This window comes from Ooceraea biroi, chromosome 12 (assembly GCF_003672135.1).
Source record: "Ooceraea biroi isolate clonal line C1 chromosome 12, Obir_v5.4, whole genome shotgun sequence".
NCBI lineage: Eukaryota > Metazoa > Arthropoda > Insecta > Hymenoptera > Formicidae > Ooceraea > Ooceraea biroi.
The window spans coordinates 11,501,969-11,507,691 of NC_039517.1; positions in this window are offsets into that span (position 1 = coordinate 11,501,969).

Genomic DNA, 5,723 nt, shown 5'->3' on the forward strand with positions numbered 1-5,723 from the left:
TGTGTAATTAGAAAGTGATTGAAATATAAATCTGTTTGACTTTCTAATAATCAACCACAAATTGTGTTTTATTTTGTTCCCGTTTAAAAATCAAACGTATATATCTGTTTAATTTGACTTATGTTTGATTTTAGCAAAACAAGTTTAATATACAGTGCTGGCAAAAAGTTCCGGTACGGTTAAAAATCTTGGAAAATAATGATTTAGTGGAAAAATGTTTCAAACAAAAAGCATAGGACTTAAAAAAATCTATTAGATGATGATATCTATTTGACCTTGGTATGATCTTGGAAAGCCCAGTCATGGTCAACATAAAAATCTTAAATGGAAACCCCTATTTTTTATTAGATATTCTTGTAGCTTAGCTCGAGAGCTTTCGAAACGCTATAATAAATTTTTTTTCTCTTACGTACTTTTTGACTTATAAGGCTTGAAGGTTACACAGTACCGCCGCACAGTGGGAGAAAAGGCTCTGTTTCTGGACCAAAATCTACCGACAGTCCAATTTTCAACCGATTTGAAAAATTGTTTTTTAACTTACTCGTTATGAGTTACTCTATAACGTATTACTGCTAATTTTTCAAGATAAAGCTGAAATTCAAAATGGCGCATTCATTATGGTGGTCAAACATATTAAACTCCCGTGATGGTGAATATATTACCATCGCACATACATAGGCACCGAATCTTTATTCTCGTTTGTCCGTAGCAATATCGCCATATAGATATATTTGTTAACTATATTGTATTTTCCATAATATTGGCTGGTTTCTATGTATGGGCAATTTCGGGGACTTTCAACGGAAATTGCGAGCTTCATTCTCAATAACTAAGTAGATCAAAGTTGTATTAATCAAACAATTAATGAATTGAATAATGTCTTGAAATCTTAGTGATGAAGTGATTAATGTCTTGAAATCTTAGTGATCGTCAATACTTAAAGTCAAAAATAAGGAATTAATTATTTAAGCTTCAAATTTAATTTCAAAGTCTCCAAAAATGCCCATACATAGAAATCTGTATATATTATGGAACATACAAGATGGTTACAAATATATCTATTTGTATTGCTAAGGACAAACGGTGGGTAAACATGTAAAGAACTGAATTGCGAATTCGAAAAACAAAAGTATTGCAACTGCAACGTTTTGGACCTGACGATAATCAGGTCCAAAAGCATCCAGTTTCAATACCTTTGTTGTGTTTTAATAATCTTTTACTTTTATATATGTAATGGTTCTTTGAAATATTTTTGTCATGTGCTATTCAGGTCATCGTTTTTGCGTAAGAATGTCTGAGCTAATGTAAAGTTAATTTGTCACTTGAAAAGGGCCCAAACCAGGGATCGAAACGTTGTGAAATTGAAGAGAAAATATATTGCCAGATAAGGTCGAAAAACAAGCTTCCAGTTGTGTTTTTTTCGTGTTTTAATAAGTTTGTAACGCGAAAAGGATATGAAGACTGCAAATCACTATTCTCGTTTGTCGGTAGCAATATCACTATACATATATATTTACTACGTATATTTTATTTTCTATAATATTAGCAGATTTCTATGTATGGGCATTTTCGGGGCCTTTGAACTTAATTTTGACGCGTAAATGATTAAGTACATTTTGGAATTTAAGTTTTGACATTCACTAAGGTTTCAAGACGGTAATTATTTGATTAGTGCAAATTTAATTTAGTCTGATGAGGCGGTATCTCTTATAGCGCGTATACACGATGACACCTAGAGCGGACACTTATATCTAGATTAGTGTCATTACAGGTACAATTTTCTTTAGCAACACGGTCTCAAGCGCTGTACACACGTCGACACTTAATGTATACACTCGATCTAGAGACAAAAAGTGTCGTCGTGTGTACGCGCTATTACTACAATTTGAATGTCCTCGAAAAGACCCATACACAGAAACATCTTAATATTTTGGAAAATACGATATAGTTATCAAATATAGCTACATGATGACATTGTTAAAGACAAACCGTGTTGAATTATATAAAAAATTGAATTTTATATACCCAAGTCCTCATAATTGTCCATATGTAAATCATCTATATGTTCTCATATTAACCTTTTGACTGTCAATGTATCAATGTCCTCGAAATAGACCATAGATACTAAATTGTTGATAGTTTTTAAAAAAACGATATAGTTTACTGCTAAACCAAACTATATCTATTAAATAATCATTAATGCTTTTAACTATATGCATGTATATAGGTCTTTAAAAATGTCCTTGAAATGTACCAAAAACATATATATATATGTACAATGTATAATAAGTAAGTATTCGAAGTATATCGATAATTGGTTTAAAAAATACTAAATAAGTATAATTAATACAGTCTTTTATAAATATAAAATTTATTTATTTATTTAAACATTATAAAATATATAATTTTTAAGTTTATTAAAAATCAAATCAGCTTCTGTTTTTTCTACCCGCTTTTCGCGGATAGAAGCTGAATTCCGCAAAGCGCATATATGGCTATAGTCCAACGTTACGTATACTATAGATAAATATATATGGTTTGTGCGGAACGCGGGCAGGCAGAGTACTACTGCGTTTGCGGCGCATGCGCGACTCGCGCTCGCGCCTAGCAACAATGCAGAGCAATCAGAGATGCCAGATTTCGCCACTTAGTAACTGCGAGTTAGTTGTTAGCTATTTCGTATTCTAGCTGTGTGTGCCGAGCAATAAAAAACTAAGATTTTACACACGTTTTTGAAAGGTAAGTCAACAGCATTTATATCAGTACATCAGTGTATGTTATGTGTTATTATGTATATTAGTATATTGTGTATCAGTAGTGTATTAAATGATTTTTCATGCTACGTTGCATAAACGTAATACATTACTGCAGCATGAGCATACAGCATTTATAATAATTTGTTACATCGTATCTAACACGATAGATCCATAGATGTAAGATATATAGATTCCTATCTCTTTTGAAGTAAGGAAATGTACAAAATATAGGAAAGAGACAGCAATTGTAGAATCGTAGCTCTGTCTTTGTCTAACGTACGTATGGTGGGGGAAGAAGACAGTTAATGAAGACAGAGCTACGATTTAACATGTTATTTTCTTTCTATTTTTTGTACGACTTTTCAGCCGAACTCGCAGTCTATATAACCTGTTTAATATAACCTGTCTAACATAACCTGGTTAGATCACACATGCACACAAGATACCATATATTAATTTATCCTGTATGTACACCATCCTAATGTATGTACATTTTTGTAAATGCTCTCTACAAAATGCATATAAGGTATGTGTGTATCTTTTCAACTTTCCTTAAGATGCCTTATAGTGTATAGGTAACTTTAATCATATTTTAGCGCTCAGCACTGGCTTACTCTTCAACCTACAGCGGAGCCGAATCTGTGTGTAGAAGAGTTCACGTCGGTGTCTCCACAAATAGCACAACCTCAAGAAGTACAAATAAAACGGGTTCAAGCCCTTATCGCAGCGACACGCACTTGAGACACACGTCGACATCCACCAGCAACTATAATTGCGATCGAGATCCATATCTGTCATCCAGGAGTCACCGAACAACGCTACACCTTCGACCAGGTACAGTTTCTTAAAGTTATATTAAATGTTTCTGAATTAATTTAATAGTATTATTGTAGAGCGTATTATGAATGAGAAATTAAGTTTCTTTTTGTTTAACTTTAAAACAGAATGTATGTTGTGTGTGTGTGTGTGTGTGTGTGTGTGTGTGTGTGTGTGTGTGTGATTTATTTAAAAGCCAATTAATTAATGTACATATAAGTTTTTTTTTACGTGTAAGACATTTATCGCGCATGTACTTTGCGCGAGATACATATATCGTGATATATTATTTTTAATTTATTTATATAAATTCTTTCTCCCTTTACAATTTACAATTACATATATTTTCTATATACTTATAAAGCATTTACAATGCAGTGTTTACTACATATATAATATGTTTATTAATATTGATATATATTTTTATAACATTTCAGACCAAGAAAGAATGAGAATCAACCTCCCATGGTTGACTCTAGCTCTGACAGCGGAGATGAGATAACCGAAGAACATAATAATGATGAAATATGATGATAAAGAATATTAATGTAACAAAAAAGTTTAAAAAAAAATATATAAGATATATTATTATAAACATAAAAATATATATGTACTTATATATGTAACATTATATTAAATATTATTAAAAATGTTTGAAATAAATATTTTTTAATATATAAAATAATCAGTTTTTGAACATTTAAAAACCATTTTTTCAAACGTTAAAATTTCCTTGTTTTAATAAATAAAAAGGGACTTAACCCATTATTTTAATGTTTTTAAAAATGATTTTAAAATATTTTTCAAACTATTTAAAAAATATTTGTCTTTACTTGGGAAACTGACAACAAATTATGTCTTAAATCTTGAACAAACAAAACATTTGTAATTTCCGCAGTTACATTATTTTGTAATAAAATGTTTATAGTTCCTATTTTTGTCGCATATAAAGATTCACTGATTTTGCAACAGATATTTTAATTGGCTTTTCTAGGTTACGTATCTCGAAAAAATACTTCTCACTGTTCACCATATGGTCCGTGGCTCCTGAATCGACATACAGCCTCATCGTTGTCTCTCCTGCATCAGCCGTTGAATGCAGTGCCGTGGCAAGGAACGTGATGTATTGTACTTTTCCAGATGTGTCCGAGTTTGTCTGATTTGCCTGTTTTCGCCATCTGCTATTTCATTTTTTTTCTGGCCTGTTTTACTTAGCCCCTTTCTTCGACATCTCTCCTTTTCTTTTGACGCGCACTGCCAAGGAGCGTGCGCGCAGCGAGCTTCCGCTTCGCGCAACGCCGGCCGCCGTCACCTGCCGCGACTCGAGGTAAGCATTGTGCTGTTACGTTGTTCCTCGGGAAAATTCCGGCAATGCTCGCGCTTATAAGCACGAACGCTCCACGTACCCGACGTGGTCGTGCGGACTTGCCGCGAAACGCGTGAGGTCACGCGGTCAATATTGCGCCGCGCGTGGCTGGCAAATATGTTTCGCAATGGCTGTGCTGCGTCGCGCGACTGCCCCGCGCCGCACAACCATTTCGGGCGCGACGTCACCGCACCATGAGTCCCGCGACCGGTTGTCGCTCGTTCCTCGGCGAATCTAGCGCGAATGCCTGCACCTTGCTTCCCGGTCCAGTCAGTCGTTAGCGCGGCTCTCCCAATAGCAAGTGCGTTCGATCATTCTCGCGGCAACGCGACGCCGCCGCGATCACGAACGATTTTATGGTCGCAGGCGCGATCGCGCGATCCCCGCAGTTGTTTATGGTTTAGTTAATGTCGCGTTGTGCCGCACCGCGACATATCACTCGGTCGCGCACCGCCACCGGCCGCCGCCGCCGCCGCTGCCATCATATGGCCCGTCTGAACTGCCACCGATGTTTCATTGAACCGCATTCCGGCTCAGCGTTTTCTCGTGAATATCCGCACCCCCATTCCTCCGACGACGTAACGACGCCATGTGCAAGTCTATTCATCCTGGCGTAAAAGTACAGGCCTGATCGAAGCCACGACAGATCCTCGTCCGTCTGAATATCAACCTAATCTGACCAACCTAACTTGATCCAACCGTCTGTTTGATGAACGGACGTATTTTCAACTTGGACCTGATATTATCGACTTGAGATTTTCTCTGCATACGCTAATCAGACAAAA